At 59.0% G+C, this 16,831-nt stretch overlaps 1 pseudogene; it reads right to left on the bottom strand.

Moving 5' to 3' along the window:
* Nucleotides 1-404: 404 nt before the first annotated feature.
* The window catches only part of LOC128948115 (Fc receptor-like protein 3), a 56,551-nt pseudogene continuing 40,124 nt past the window's right edge, over nt 405-16,831 (bottom strand).

Here is a 16,831-nt window from a genome sequence, read left to right as displayed (position 1 = left end):
CCTTCTTTAACAGACACGTGTTTTTCAAACCAAGACAGAGCCCCAAAAATCCCACAAAGATCTGAACAATAACATGACCGCATCCCTCCTTCCTGAGCCAAACAGGGCAGAGCTGAACAAACAAAAACCATTTCTCCTGGTTTAATGAAATAGCTGTGTTTTGGGACCCATAAGAGGGACAGTGATGCTGTGCCCCCTGGTACTGGGGAGGGAATGGGGAGCTCCTGGGGGTACTGGGAGCACTGGGAGCACTGGAACAGAGAGCTCTGTGCAGCCCCACATGGGACCCCACACTCATGCCCCCCCCTTCATGGCACGGTGGGCATCCATGAGAGCTGGGGGGAGGACACACAGTGGGAGGTGCTCTCAGGCAGGGATCTCCAGTGCCCCCAGTGCCCCCAGTGTCACAGCATGTTCTCGTAGATGTCACTGGAGTCCTGCTGTTTTCCATGGGGTCCTGGCAGCTCTGCATTGGTCACCTGGGGGGTTGTGGCACAGGGGGGCACTGCAAGAGACACCGGTTGGGGGAAGCTGGATGGGAGGTGACACCCCTAGGGTGACATGTCCCTGTCCCCCCACCTGTACTCACCCTCTGTCTTCTTCTTTCACAGGACCCGGCTGTACAACACCTCCCCTGCCTCTGGAGGGGCCGAGGGCCCTAGGGGGCCCCTGCAAGGATAAGGGGGTGTCTGTGGGGGTGTGGGGGGTTGTAATGAACATAAAACGGGGGTTCAGACCTGGACCCCCCACTCACCTTTCCTGCTGTTTCCTGAGGGCTGCAAAGGAAAGGGGGGAGGGATGACTATGGAGTCCTCAGGGCCCCTGAACACCCTTGAGACCTCTGACTGCCCCCAGGAGCCTCGTGCATCCCTGAAGCCCCTAATGAGCCTTGAATCACCCACTGAATCCACTGAGCCCCCAAACTCCTCCAAACCCCTGACAGACCCCCCAACCTCCCTGCACAACCCTGCAGGACATCCCCAAATCCCCCAGGACCTCCAGGTGAGATCACTAGGGATTCAGCTTCACCCAAGTCAGGACCTGTTGGTGCCACCCTCTGGACCTCAAACTCTTTGGGGGTTTCACCCCAATCTCTGGGACCCCCATTCCCCCCATTGTCACCCACCTGGGTGGTGCCACCAGTGCCAGGCTCCGATGACAGACAGGAGCAGAACCAGGAACAGGAGGAACCCGCAGACCCCTGCGGCCACTGCTGGGGACAGAGAGGGACACATTGGGGTCACCCAGAACCCCAGGAGGTTCTGCACCCCCCATGTGACCCTGTGTAACCCTACCTGTGCCCTGTTCCTGTGTTGTCACCTCCAGGGCCAGCTCTGAAGTGAGTGCCTGGTGCCCGTCCAGCTGGTTGGTGACCATGCACTGGTAGATGCCTGAATGTCCCACATCAACAGCCCTGAGCTCCAGGAGGGGACCCCGGGCCACCTCCTGCCCATTGTGCAGCCAGGTGAAGGTGACAGGGGCTGAGCCCACCTGCACAGAGCAGCGCAGGGTCACGTCTCCTGAGCGGACCAGGTGTGACAGGGGACTGAGGGTGATGGTGGCATTGGCCACGGGCACTGTGGGGACACAGAGAGGGCTGGCACCTGGTGAGGTGGATGGGGGTGCCATGGGTGGGGTCACCCCCAGTCTGAGGGTCCCGCTCACAAAGGACAGTGACATTCAGGGGGACAGTCTCAGCCATGCTGTCCCCGCACTGGCAGTGGCCGCTGCCATTGTCCCCAGTGTGGTACAGCTGTGGGCCCGTGCAAAGCGATGCCCCTGAGCCCTCCCGGGCACCAGGAAATGGACAGGTGACCTGTCCCTGTGGCCACCGTGCAGCTCAGCACAAGGCTGTGCTGACAGAGACACCCCATGAGGGCAGAACCCCTGCGGGAGGGGGTGACACCAGGGACATTGAGGGACTTGGGGAGAGATCAGGGAGGGGTAGGGAGATCCCGGTGAGGGAGAGGAGAGGAGGTGCAGAGCTACGGGGGGGGGGGGGGGGGGGGGGCTTGGATAGGTACCCCAAGGAAGGATGGGGGGTTTAATGAGGGGACACATGGAGCGGGAGATGGGAGGACACCAGTGCGGGTATGGAGACCCAGAGAGAGTATGGTGGGACTTGGGGACTGCGGGGAAACAGCAGAGAGGGATGGGGTTGACTCAGAAATGGGTCAATGGACCCAGTGATGAATGGGGGGAACGGGGCAGTAATGGAGGTACCCAGGCAGGGGACCCAAGCAGGGTGTGGAGGCTCCCCATGCCCATCCCTGCACTCACTGCGCACCGTGACAAGGAGCCAGGCGCTGCTCTTCCACACGGTCCCCCCCTCGGAGTGCACCTGGCAACTGTAATTCCCCGAATGGGAGACCCCCACGGCGGGCACCAGCAGCTGCGGGGACCTCTGCGGGTGCCCCAGCACCCGTCCGTCCCGGTAGAACAGGTGCAGGAGGGGGGCTCGGGGCCTCAGGGGGCTGGGAGTGCTGAGGCAGCTGAGAGTTGATGGGCTCAGGGTGAACTTCCAGCACCGGCACCGTAAAAAGCTCTGGAAAGGAGAGGGGAGGGAGATTTGTGAGCCCGAGTCACTAGGGAGGGGCTGTGGGGGAGTTGGAGTGACAGTTGTGGAGTGCTCACCGTGCACTGTCACTGTCACTGATTCCGACTTCTCCCATCCTCGTGATACCGTGGATTTCACCCAGCCCCTGCAGCTGTAGCTGCCACTGTGTTGCAGCTGCAGACGGGACAGGGACAGCTCAGTCCCATCGCGGAGCTCCTGAAGTTTCTTCTCCTCACGGTAGAAGGACACTGAGCTGACCGGGTTGTCCCACCAGCGCCGGCAGCGCAGTGTCACCGTGTCCCCCTCCAGCAGTGCCTGTGCCGGCACCTGCAGCACCAATGAGGCTGTGGGACACAGGGGTCCTGTTACACCGCAGGGACCTGGCGGGTCCCAATGCCATCGCAACCCCCATATTGGCTCACACACAGCACACCAGGGATCCCTAAATCCACAGACAGGGTCTGCCAGCACTGTGATGCTCTGGGATGCCCCCAGAGTAGGGGACAGGCTCTGGTCACACAGGAGGTGACCCATGGAGCAGAGCCCACCCAGAGCCCCGGGGTCAATGTTGGTGCCAGGATAGGGACACCTAAACCCCCTCACCATCTAAAACTGTCACAGGAGGGCTGAGCCCAGTGCCAAGTCTCTCACACGTGTAGTTGCCTTTCTCAGTGACAGTGAGGCAGTTGTGTCTCTCCTGCCTCCAGCGCTGCCCATACTTGTACCAGGTGGTGACACCAGTGTTCCCCGAGCCCTGGCAGGTCACTGTCACCCGGTCCCACAGCACTGCCAGCATCCAGGGGGGCTCCACCAGGAGCTGGGTGGTCTGGGCACCTGCAGGCGACAGGGGACACGAGTCTGCCAGGGCCAGCATGGGGCTGGGGACAGAAGGGTGGGGCCATGGCAAACCCTGAGGACTCACCAGCGAGGCCAAGGGTCTGGGCTGGAAGGGAGAAAGGACAGGGCTCAGTGAGTGTGGCACCATGGGGACAGTTGTGCACAGGGGAATGGGTCATGCCTCTGAACTGTCCCCCTGAGGGAATTGGTGTGGCACAGATGTCTCGATGGAGACACTGTGCTAGCACAGGTCTCCCCCGCCAGCCCCATGGCCTCTGTCTCCATGGCCCATCCACATTGTGCTTGTCTTCTTCTCCCTGTCCCTGCATCCCTGCATCCCTGTGTCCCTGTCCCCACAGCTGCCCCAGCCCCAGGATGCCTCTCACCACATTCCTATCCCTCCAGCCCTGTTCACCCTCTCCTGTCCCCACGGCCACCCCATGACCCCGGTCACTTCATGCTCTGGCTCTTCTGGCATTGGGAACCTCAGGGAACCCTGCAGCTCCCCTGTGCCCCCTCCCCACCAGTCTCTGCCTCACCAGGGCCCATCCCCAGGGTGTCAGGCCTGTGCCCGGGACACTCACCCCACAGGAGCAGTGCCACCTTCCCGGCCATCCCAGTGTCCCCAGCCATGTGCACTGGCTGTCACTCGCTGCTGTGGCCACCGCTCCCCTGGCTGGCGGCTCTTCGGAGGAAGGGGAAGGAAGCGAGGTCACATCTCGTCCCCATGTGTAGGTGGCACCTAGTGGGGGCAGGGTGGCTACAAGCTGGGGACAGGCTGTGGGCAGGGTGGGGACATGCTGGGGACAAGGCTGTCTCTGGGTTGGTGGGACATGGGCTTCCCAGGAGCAGGGGGGCTCAGGGGGTTTGGGGAGCCAGGGATGGGTGTCCAGGGGAACGGGGGAATCCAGGGAATGGGGGTCCAGGGAATGGGTCCATGGGGAATTGGGGTCATGAGGAGGGGGAGTCACGGGGGTTGGGGTGCCATGGGAATGGGGGTCCCCAGGGCTGGGGGGACTCAGGGATGGGAGTCCCAGGGGATGGTGGGCTTCAGGGATTTGGTGTCATGGTTTTGGTTTGCTAATTTGAGATATTTCAGTTAATGTAATAATTAATGTGGTGGGTTTAGTGTTGGTTAATTATTAGTGCATTTATCAGAAAGTATTTATTTTTTTTTGTTTTGAGATGAGACTAGGAGAAAGGTAAAGTACATTTAAAATTTTAAAAGGGTATATAAGAAAATATTTTAATTGTAATAAATCCCTCATCAAGGCATTTTTGTGCCAGGGATGGGTGCAGGGGGAATGGGGGGACCTGGGAGACTGAAAGTCCCGGGGGAATGGGGATTTCAGGGCATGGAATGAATGGGAGAGGGTTCCTTGGGAATGGGGTCCTGGGCCATGGAGTTCCTGGGCAATGGCAGCCCTGGGATGGGGGTCTCAGGAAAGGGGAGACAGAAGGAATGGGGTTCCCATGGTCAGCTTCCCAGGGGAATGAGTTTGCCAGGGATGGACAGTGATGGGATGTGCATGTGGGTCACAGCTCCTTCCCTGGGTGCCTCAGATTTTGGGAAGACTCAGGGGCTAGAGCTGCTTGCTGGGTTGCCCGTGATTTGGGGGAGCAACAAGAGGGGATTCAGAGGTGCTCTGGGTCTGTGCCACCACAACCTCAAGGGGCATTTCCCGTTCTTCATTTCCATTTCCTTCCTTTTATCCCTCAATTTCACAACCCCCCAGTTCATGCCTTGATGACCCTGGGGAGCTACTGAGTAGGGAACGTGTTGGGGGATGCCTCGGGTGGGGGAAGCAGGGTGAGGGGTCTGCAGGGAGGGCTGGGGAGGCTGTGGGGGATAGAGGAGTCCAGCTTTCCCCCTGCCTACACTTTCACTTTCTCTCTCTTGCAGAAGGAAGAGGCCGTCTGTGCTGAGTGTCACATGGGAGGAGGGTTCTGCCCTGGGGGGGCAAATACAGGGGGCTCCTGTCCTGGGGGGATCCTGTCGCAGGGGGGACACATGCTGGACAAGGGGCTCCTGTCCTGGGGGATGGCAGCTCTTGGTGTTTCCAGACTTCTCCATTCTTGCTTGTCCCCTGCAGGATCTGAACCACCAAGAGCAGCTGGGGAATGGAGCCCCAGCAGGAAGGAGGTCCCAAACTCCTGCTCCTTGAAGGCAGTGGCCATCCAAGGGTGGGGCCCAGCCATGGCCCAGCCCCACTGCACAGGGATGGCCATTGCCCAGCCCTGCTCTGGCCAGCCCCAGGTGGCAGCCAGCACCTGAGGGTCCCCCCTGCCCCCTTGGCTTTGATTCTGACAGCCTTAGAGCTGCTGCAGAGGTGAGAATTCTGTGAGGGAAAAAGGCCTGCCTGTGGTTTGCTAAGTCTTGCAAAAAGCACAAACTCCAAAGGGAGCCCAAGCAGTGGGTCTGAGAGGGCCTTTGATGGTTTTCAGAGCAGGGCTGACTGGAAACCCCCTTGCAGAGGCATTGAGGGGGAGCCAGTCCAGAAATGCAGCAATTGATCACTTTGTCCCTCTCACCAAGTATTGTAAATACATATTATATTACTGGAATTTTACAAATATTAAAATTGAATTTATATATGTAATGGTAAAGTAACTTTGTTACAAAGATATAGTTTTTATGTCTGTTGTTAATTAAGCTTTGTGAAATAGCTGATATAAGGATGCTTGTGAAAAAATGCCTGCTTGAATGGGATAACATCTGATGAAGACAGGATGAGGACACCTACTACAGATATGCAACTATCAGCACTCACCGCCTGAAGACAGTGTGGACCAAGGCCCAGAAATTAAGATGATTATAAGAAATGGCTAAAAGCAGAACCAAGGAATAATGCTCTAAAAAGGCAGATCCAAGGAGGAGCCCAGCCAAACAATTCTTGGAATGTAAATTAGCTTGGGGGAAAAGTTTTCTATGCATAAGTGTCCGTGAATATGCAACAGGCTGATCTAAGGGAAAAAGTATCTAAGAGGTATCTCCAAAGAGAAGTGTGCTCTTGGCTGAGTGCCAAGATGCACCCACCCATAACAACCTTTGCTCTATGATCCTTGTCTCCTATTGTCCTTTATTAAACTTCTAAAATTTTCACAGGAGAGAGAACGTGGTTTTCACATGCTGCAAATATGAGAATTCAGTGGGGGAAAAAGGCCTGCCTGTGGTTTGCTCAGCCCTGCATGAAGCACAAAACCCAAAAGGAGCCCAAGCAGTGTCACTGAGAGGGCCTGTGATGGTTTCCAGAGCAGGGCTGGCTGGAAACTGCCCCTACAAGGGCAGCTGTGGGGGAACCAGTCCAGAAATGCAGCAACTGATCACTTTATCATTCTAGGCAAGGGACTGGGAAAAACCCGAAAATCCTGCAAAGACAACAACCATCTGCTCAACAATCTGACAGGACCCTCCTCCTCCTTCCTGTCTCAAACCTGCAGCCCTTTAGAACATGCCAGAATATATTTTTGGGTTCTGGCTCAGTTGCGAGACAAGAGAGAAAAGGATGGAAATGTTGAGCAGGGGGTCTACCCCATGGCGGTGGTGGGGCTCTGGGCAGGGACCCTGTCTCGCTTCCAGATGTCCCCAAAGCTGCTCCATCCCTGCCCTCCTCACCCGCACAGTGCACAGGGAATAGACAAGGCTCGGCCCCACACCTGCTGCGCCCCTTCCAGGGTACCCCTCCACTTCCCGGAGCTGTGGGGGCCTTACCCTGGCAACGCTCGGTCCCGACACATCGCGACAGTGGCTTCGGGCACGCTGTCACAGTCGGTTCAGACACCCCGTGACCGTCCCGGCACTTGCAGCGCGATGGCAGCTGGGCCCCTTCCCGGTGCTCCGGGACCACCATTGCCGTCCCTCCTTTCCGCAGACCCCACTGCAGGGTCTCTGCTTCCCCCTGTCCCGGGGTCTCCCCTCCGCCGTTTCACTCCCTCCATGCTCGGGACTCCCCAGTGGGGTCCCGGTCCCTCCATCCCAGCCCTTCCCACCCACTACTGCCCCCCGGCCCCTCCGGCCGCGCCCCCTGACAGCCCCGGGGCCGGCACTGGCAGAGGCTGCCGAGCTCCTGCAGGATGAGACGTTCCTGGGGCAGCGCCAGCTGAGCAGGGCTCGGCTCCCTCAGGCCGTCCTTGCCCACAGCACTCGGGCTCCAGCAGTCCCGGGCTGCTCCTTCGGGATGTGCCGACTGCTCCTGGAGCACTGCCCTTTGTCAGGAACGAGCCTGGGAGTAGCCGAATCATCCCCAAGGCCTGGGCCGGGATCTCCTGTGAGGCTGCGCATGAGCCCTGAGGGGTTTGGGAGCCTGATGGGTGTCACTGCTTTGTCTCAAAATCTGGGGAGAGCAAGAATGGCAAGTGGTGTCCCACCATGGCCAGGCCCCTGTGGGCCTCACCTGAGCACCCTGCAGAATTCCCGGCGCTTCTGCTCCACCTGCATGGCCGGGTGCTGCTCCCGTGGGCCACCTGCTCCAGCCGCTCCCGCCTCAGCCACAGAATCCCAAAATCCCCAGGAGAAGCAGCAGAGCCCTGTGTTTGTGCACAGGGATGCTTTAGGAACACAGCAGACCTTCAGAAATCCCAACAATAATTACAGTAACTCCTGAAGGGTCTGCAGCGTCTGGAGCAGAACAGGGGCATTGGCCCAAACAGCTCCAATTTAGCCCCATTTTGCCCTCCCAAGGCACAGCTCCCAGCCCTGGCTATCTCTGTGCTCCAGCTGCAGCTGCAGAGCCCTCAGGGCTGTGCCTCTGCTCTCCTCCTCCTTCCCTGCAGCAGCTGTGTCAGAACCAGCAGTGGCCCAGGAAGAGCAGGAAATCCAAATGTGCTCTGCAGCCACCTGAGGAGCCCTGGCAGAGTCAGCACTGAGCACGAGCTTTCCTCAGCATCCCAGGGAAATTCAATATTCCCAGAGCTGCTGTACCCAGGCTGAAGGAGGAAAAGGGAATGGAAGGCTGTAAAGCAAGCAGAAGTGATGTTGTGAACCCGAGACATGTCAGGCTCTGCCTTTCTTCCTTCTGGGATTATAGACAGTGGTTGCGGTTGTTGTGCAGGGCGTGTGCCTGGCCCCAGGACACTGCTATGCTGCCAGTGGGCACTGGGATCCAACCTGCTGCCTTGGCGCCTTCTGACCGCTTCCGGTGGTGGTGCCGGGACCAATTGGTGCCCGTGAGTTTGCAAAAGGAGCGATTTCCCCTCCTGCCTCCCGTCCGAGGCCGCCATGGCCCCTGAGGGGATGGAGCTTGACCGGGGCGCCCCCTGCTGGCCGGGAGCGCTCCCTGCAGCGCCCCCTGCTGGCCGGGAGTGCTCCCTGCAGCGTCCCCTGCTGGCCGGGGTTAAAACTGCCACAAAAACCAACAGCGCTGAGCAGGAGGGAAAGTTCTGGGTTTGTGTTGTTTCTTCTGTTCTGGCTTATCAATTTCCCAGTAAAAAGCTGTTATTCATTCTCCAACACTTTGGCCTGGAAGCCCCATCATTTTTGAAATTAATAAAAGTTTTAGGCATGGGTCATCTTTCCATTCCAGGAACATTCACATGTTCCTTGGCAAATATTTCTCATTTAAACAAGTGGTCAAATCCTGGGTTCCAGTGTGGATGGGACAGAGACCTCAACTGAAGACAGGGTCAGGCATGTGCCACCTCATGCTCTGCCCTTTAAGCCAGTTGGGCCACCAAGCGCCCTCTCCCCAGCTGGCACTTCTGGTCTCCTGGCCACTCAGGAGCTGGCTTTGGCAGAGTGTCACAATGTCCCCAGTGTGCCATGGCTGACAGACTGATGGACAGACAGGGCCCTGTCTCAGCAAAAGCAAGGTCTGGCCCGCCCCTGCCAGACATAGGTGTTCCAAAATGTCTCCACACATCAAACTTTTCCTGTCTCTGACACCCCACCCTGTGCCATGCCCTGATCCTGACTGCCCTGGCAAAGGGGGAGGCTCTGGAACCCCCACAGGGCCTTTCTGACATCATTGTGGGGGAAACACAGCAGAGGAGGGGTTTGGGACAGGGGACAAGAGAATCCAGAGACTCCTAAATGCCACTTTGGCCATCAGAGCAGTGAAGTTCCGGGACCTGCCAGGTTCCTCCTGGTGGAGGAATCATGCCAGGGGCAGCCTCTGGGGTTTGTTCCTTGTTGGGTGCTTTCCCTGGAAATGGTTCCTTTTGTGACCCTTTGAATTCTGAATCTTGAGAACTGAGAAGTATTGATTCAACAACCAGGCGGGACCCTCCTCCTTCCTGAGCCAAACAGGGCAGAGCTAAACAAACAAAAATTGTTTCTTCTGGTTTAATCAAAAAGCTGATATTTGGGTCCAGTAAAAGGGACAAGGGTCCTGTGCCTCCTGGTAGTAGAGGAGGAAATGGGGAGCTGCTGGGGGTATTGGGAGCACTGGGAGCACTGGGAGCACTTGAACGGGGAGCCCTGGGCAGCTCCACATGGGAGCCCCCACTTGTGGCCACTCCCTGGGCACGATGGGCACCCATGGGAGCTGAGGGTGCCCTTGTGCAGGGACCCCAGTGCTCCCTGTGCCTTCAGTGTCACAGCACATTCTCGCAGATGTCACTGGTGTCCTGCTGCCTCCTGTGGGGTCCTGGCAGCTCTGCATAAGTCACCTGGGGGGATGTGGCATGGGGGGGCCCTGTGAGAGACACCAGTTGTGGGGACCTGGATTGAGGGTGACACCCGTGTGTGATGTCCCCCGTGTCCCCCCTGTACTCACCACCTGCCTTCTTGGTGCTCACGACATCACTTTACAGCACCTCCCCACCTCTGGGGGGGCCGAGGGCTCTGTGGGGGCCCTGTAGGGATAAGGGGGTGTCTGTGGGCATGGGGGGGTTTTGTTGTGGGGGTAAAATGGAGGTTCAAACCTGGAGTCCTTCACTCACCTTTCTTGCTGTTTCCTGAGGGCTGCAAAAGAAAAGCATGAGGGGTGACGCTGGGGTTCTCAGGGCTTCTGAACACCATGGCGACCCCTGACTGTCCCTGGGACCCTCAAGCATCTTTGGAAGTCCCAGAATACATTAAACCAACCTTTCAATTCACTGAGACCCCAGAGTCCCAAAAACTCCCCCAAAACCCCTGACAGAACCCTCAACTTCCCTGCACAATCCCGCACAACCTCCCCAAATCCCCCAGGACCCCAAGCTGAGGTCTCTGCAGGATCAGTTTCTCCCAAGTCAGGAGCTGTTGGTGCCAGCCTATGGCCCCCATACCCTGGGGGGCTTCACCCCAATCCCTGGGAACCCCATCCCCCCATATTGTCACCCACCACAGCAGTGCCACTGGTAACAGCCCCCGATGACAGCCAGGAGCAGGAGCAGGAACAGCAGGGGCCCACTGAGCCCTAGAGTCACTGCTGGGGACAGAGAGGGACACATTGGTGTCACCCAGAAGCCCAGGAGTCCTGCATCCCCCGTGTGACCCCACCTGTGTCCCTGTGTCCCCGCGCTGTCACAGCCAGGACCAGCTCTGGACTGAGTGCCCGGAACACGCGGTGCCCGTCCTGTCCCAGCTGGTTGGTGGCCACTCACTGGTAGGTGCCCGAATGTCCCACATCAACAGCTCCAAGCTCCAGGAGGGGACCCCGGGCCACCTCCTGCCTGTTGTGCAGCCAGGTGAAGGTGACAGGGGTTGAGCCCACCTGCACAGAGCAGCGCAGGGTCATGGGCTTACCGGCATGCGCCTGGTGTGACAGGGGACTGGGGGTGATGGTGGCATTGGCAACGGGCACTGTGGGGACACAGACAGGGCTGGCACTGGGCGAGGTGGGATGGGGGTGCCATGGGAGGGGTCACCCCCAGTCCGAGGGTCCTGCTTGCCCAGTACGGTGACATTCAGGAGGTCACTCTCAGCCACGCTGTCCCCATCGCTGACCCGGCACCGGTACTGGCCGCTGTCATTGTCCCCAGCATGGCACAGCTCCAGGCAGGGGCCAATTCCCAGCAATGCCCCTGAGCCCTCCCGGTGCCAGGAGAAGGACAGGGGACCCGCAGCCACCGCCTAGCTCAGCACCAGTCAGTCCCTGCATGCCACCTGTCCCCCAGGGGGCTGCACTGACAGGGACACCCCTCAAGGGCAGGACCCCTTGGATGGGGGGACACCAGGGAACAGTGAGAGACCCGTGATGGGGAGGGATGGGAGAGGGGAAGTGGGACCCCAGTGAGGAAAAGGAGGCACAGAGATAGGAGGAGGGCTTGGAACGGAACCCCCAGGAATGATGGAGGGCTCAAGGATGAGTAACATGGAGAGGAAGATGGGGAGACACCAGGAAGAGTATGTAAAACCAGGGAGGGAATGGTGAGAGTTGAGGACCATGGAGCGAGATCAGAGAGGGCTGAGGTTGAATCAGGGACAGATGAAGGGATGCCAGTGAGGAATGGGGGGGCACAGAGGGTGACCCAAGCAGGAATGAGGGGATGTGGAAAAAGATTACCAGAAAGATGAGGGTACCCACATAGGGCTGGGGGATCTGGTGAGGTACCCAGGAAAGGATGGGGGACCTGGGTAGTTATGGGGATCCCCAGACAGGGCAGGGGCCCCCGAGGAGGTTGTGGGGGCTCCCTGTGCCCATCCCCGCACTCACTGCACACCGTGATGTGGAGCCGGGCACTGCTCTTCCGCACGGCCCCCCCCTCAGATTGCACCTGGCAGCTGTAATTCCCCGAATGGGAGACCCCCATGGCAGGCACCAGCAGCTGCGGTAACTCCTGCGGGCCCCCCACCACCTGCCTGTCCCGGTAGAACACGTGCAGGAGGGGAGCTTGGGGCCGCAGGGGGCTGGGGGTGCTGAGGCAGCTGAGAGTCGGGGGGATCCCTCAGTGGGCTTTGGGGGACCCTCCAGCACCGGCACTGAGAAGAGCTCTGGGCAGGAGAGGGGAGGTGAGGACTGTGACTCTGAGTTTGCTGGGTACTGGCCTTGAATGTGTCAGGAGATTGGAGTTCCAGCTGTGGGGGTGCTCACCATGCACTGTCACTTTCACTGCTGCTGATCGTGACACAAAAGACCTCACCAAGCCCAAGCATCTGTAGCCGCCACTGTGGTTCAGCTGCAAAGGCAACAGGGACAGCTCGGTCCTATTGAGGCGCCCCGTCAGATCCTTCTCATCCTGGTAAAATCGCACCCAGATGACTGTGTTGTTCCACCAGCCCCGGCAGCGCAGTGTCACTGTGTCCCCTTCCAGCAATGCCTGTGCTGGCACCTGCAGCACCAGATCACCTGGGGGAGAGGAGGGTCCCATCTCAGGAGCTTGAGACAGGTCCAAGGTGGGGACACAAAGTGGGTGTCACCCCTTGGTACCGGCGACACCTGGGTGCACAGAAATGTCCAGGTGTCCTGGGGACAGGCTCCCACCACACAAGGGATGTGATGCCAGCAACAGAGTGGAGACTTATAATTGGCCACTCTGATCATTAAAGATTCCCCCTCACCATCTGAGACCATCATGGGGGGGCTGCGCCCAGTGCCTGGTCTCTCACACATGTAGGTGCCACTCTCGGTGACAGTGATATGGCTGGGTCCCTGCTGCCACAAGCGCTGCCCATCCTTGTACCACATGGTGGCACCAGCAGTCCGCGAGCCCTGGCAAGTCAGTCTCACCCGATCCCACAGCACCGCCGGCCTCCAAGGAGGCTCCACGAGGAGATGAGTGGACTGGGCACCTGTGGGTTACAGGGGATACCAGACTGCCAGGGCCAGCGTGGGGCTGGGGAAGGTGGGGTGGGGCCATGGCATCCTCTGAGGACTCACCAGCAAGGCCAAGGGTCTGGGGTGGAAGGGAGAAGGGACAGGACTGGGTGGGGGTGGCACTGCAGGGACAGCTCCACACAGGGTACAGAGTGTGGTGGCTGCCGCCAAACTGTTTCCGTGGGAACAGAAAGTTTTGTGGGGAAGTGCATGAGGGTGGTTGGCAAAAGACTTGGCAAGGCAGGGGAACATGTCTGTGTCACAGCCACCCGTGCACCACATCCATGTGGCACGGACACTTTGGGAACAGAGACACTGATGGCACCCTGGGCTGAGGCAGAACATGGGGACACTGTGGACATCCCGGGCATGAGGACACCACAGACATGGCCCAGGTCACCCTCACCAGCTCATGATTTCATCCCCATCATCCCGATGGCCACATCCTCACCGTTCTTGTCCCCTTCTGTCACTGCATCCCAGTTCCCTTGTCCCTATCCCCAGAGCTACCTGAGCCCAAAGGTGCCAGTCCCCACATTCTTGTGCCCACATCCACATCTCCAAATTCCTGCCTCCCTATTCCTCTCCCCAAAGCCACCCTACATCCCCAGTCCCACTCAGGTCCACTGTGGGTAACATGGACTGGCACTGCTGGCATTGGGGACCTCAGGGGACCCCACAGCCCCCCTGTGCCCCCTCCCCTCCCTATCCCTGGGGTGTCAGACCCGTGCCCAGGGCACTCACCCCACAGGAGCAGCACCACCTTCCCGGTCGTCCCGGTGTCCCCAGCCATGTGCACTGGCTGTCACTCACTGCCTGGGGGTGGCTGTCCCCAGGGTGGTGGCTCTTTGGATGAAGGAGAAGGAAGCAAGGTCACGTCTGTCCCCACATGTAGGTGGCACCTGGTGGGGGAGGGTGGCCACAAGCTGAGGACAGGCTGTGGGCAGGGCGGAGACAGGATGTAGATATGACTGGGTGGGACAATTTGAGACAAGGCTTTCCCAGGAATGGGTGTCTTAGGGGGTTTGGTGACCCAGGACTGGTTTTCCAGGGGATTTAGGGGTCCCAGGGATGGGGTCTGTGGGAATGGGGGTGCTGAGGAGAGACAGCCACAAGGGATGGGACTGCCATGGAAATGGGGGTGCCCTGAAGGAAGCATTTTTTTGGGCCATCCTTAGGAACTCTCCCCATTTTTCTCATTCCCACCCTGAAACTTGATTGACTTCCCATGGAGGAATGGTGAGAAGCTCTGTCCATCCTTGGGAGAGTGCACAGGAATCTGTGGAAATGCCTGTGTGTGCCTCAGGGTCTGATTCCCTGGTGAATCCACTCCAGCCTGCCCTGAATTCCCCTGCCTGGGCACTCCCTGCTCCTGCTGTGACACCCCGGTTCCCCAGCCCCTCGTGTGCAGCCCCTGCTCAATATTTCCACGTTTTTCCCTCTCTTCTGGTATGCACATCCAGAAACCAAACATTCTTTCTTGGAGGTTCCAAAGGGCTGCAGGTTTTGTGCAAGGAGGGTCCAGGTCAGGTTGTTGAGCAGATTGGTGTTGTCTTTGCAGTAGTTTTGTGGTTTTTTCAGTCCCTTGGGCAAGGGGACAAAATGATCAATTGCTACATTTCCGGACTGGTTCCCACACAGCTGCTCCTACAGGGCCAGTTTCCAGCCAGCCCTGCTCTGAAAACCATCAAAGGCCCTCACAGAGCCACTGCTTGGGCTCCCTTTGGGGTTTGTGCTTCTTGCAGGGCTGAACAAACCAGAGCCAGGCCTTTTTCCCCCACAGAATTCTCATCTTTGCAGTACCTCTACAGACCCAGAGCCCCTTGGAATCTGTTTTGGGTGACCCGAAGGCCACTGGCACCTTGTGGGGGCTGTGCTGGGACCTGGGTCACCCCAAAATCTGATGCACCCAGGGAAGGAGCTGAGACCGACAGGTCCATCGAGCCACTGCCCATCCCTGGCACTTCCATTCCCCTGGAAATCAAATCATGGGTATCCCATTTCTTATGCCCCCTCTTCTCTGGAACCTCCATCCCAGTACTCAGATTCCCCAGGATCTCCATAGTCCAGACCCCCATTCACAAGGAACCCTCTCCTGTTCATTCCATCCATTGAAATGTCCCTCCACACAGGCCCTTGATTCTCTCAGATCCCCCATTCCCACAGGAACCCCCATTCCCCCAGCACACCCAACCCATGACTCCAAATCCCTGGAGCCCACGTTTCCCTGGGACTCCCATCCCTGAGTCCTCCCAGCCCTGTGCACCCCCATCCCTGTTGTCTCCCCCTCCTCAGCATCCCCAGCCCCTACAGCCTCCTCGGCTCCCCCAGCCCTGCCTGGGGAATTCCAGCCCTCCTTGAAACCTGCCCTGTGGCACCCAAGTTTCTCAGATCTTTCGCTGGCTTCCCCACTCCTTTTTCAGCTCCCTCCCCGGATCCCCCAGCCCTACATGGGTACCCCCATCCTTCCCCGACACTTTTTCTGTGTCCTGCCATCCCTGCCCCGGGTCCTTCCGCAGGTCCCGCCATTCCTGGCTCATGTCCTCCAATCCCTCACTGGGTCCCCTGACCCCTCCCTGTGTCCTCTCACTCCTCTCTGAGGTCCCTACACATTCCCCAGGTCACACCAATCCCTCCCTGGGTCCCCACACCCTCTCTTGTGTCGTCCCACTCCCTCTCGAGGTATGCCCTCCTTGAACCCCCCATACCCCTGTTTCCAAGCCCCCCTCCCCATCTCTGCATCTCCTCTCCCTCACTGGGATCCTCCTAGCCCTCCCCGACCACCCAGGTCCCTCACTGTCCCCTGCTGTCCCCCTCTCCTGCAGGGGTCCCACTCTCGGGGGTGTCCCTGTCAGCACAGCAACCCCGAAGGACAGGTGGCATTTAGGGATCGCCTGGTGCTGAGCTGTGCAGTAGCCGCAGGGACAGGTCCCCTGTGGGGGAAGGAGAGGGGAGGTGAGGACTGTGACTCTGAGTTTGCCGGGAACTGGCTTTGAATGTGTTCATTCAAAGCACTGCTGGGCACTGGAGAGGGGGGGGGGGGCACTGCTGGGCACTGGCCTCCACCTGGAGCTGCGCCACATTGGGGACAATGACAGCGGCCAGTACCAGTGCGGGGTCAGTGACGGGGAAAGCATGGCCAAGAGTGACCCCATGAATGTCACCGTCCTGGGTGAGCAGGACTCTCGGGCTGGGGGTGACCCTACTCACGGCAGCCCCATCCCACCTCGCCCAGTACCAGCCCTGTGTGTGTCCCCACAGTGCTTGTGGCCAATGCCATCATCACTCCCGCTTCCCTGTCACACCAGGTGTGCACAGGTGACCCCGTGACTCTGGGCTGTTTGATGCAAGTGGGCTCAGCCCCTGTCACCTTCACCTGGCTGCACAATGGGCAGGAGGTGGCCCAGGGTCCTCTCCTGGAGCTCAGGGACATTGATGTGGGACATTCGAGCACCTACCAGTGCATGGCCGCCAACCAGCTGGGAGAGGACGGGCACTGAGTGTACTGGGCACTCAGCCCAGAGCTGGCCCTGGAGGTGATACCTCACTCATCATGGGTCACACGTGGGGTCACACAAGGTCACCAGGGAGTGCAGGACCCCTGGATTTATGGGTGACCATGATGGGTCCCCCTCTGTTTCTTGCAGTAGCCAAAGGGGTCGGTGGGCCATGTGATGCCTGCATAGCAAACAAGCACCCAAGGGGGGCTTTGCTGGCCGTGGGTCACCCCAAAATCTTAGGCCCCCAAGGAAGGAGCTGA

The sequence above is a fragment of the Melozone crissalis genome, unplaced genomic scaffold, assembly GCF_028551555.1.
Source record: "Melozone crissalis strain CALT ecotype California unplaced genomic scaffold, PUWL_Pcris_2 ptg000114l_1, whole genome shotgun sequence".
Taxonomy (NCBI): domain Eukaryota; kingdom Metazoa; phylum Chordata; class Aves; order Passeriformes; family Passerellidae; genus Melozone; species Melozone crissalis.
The sequence above is the reverse complement of the archived record's forward strand: the minus strand, read 5'-3'. Positions and strand labels throughout refer to the sequence as shown.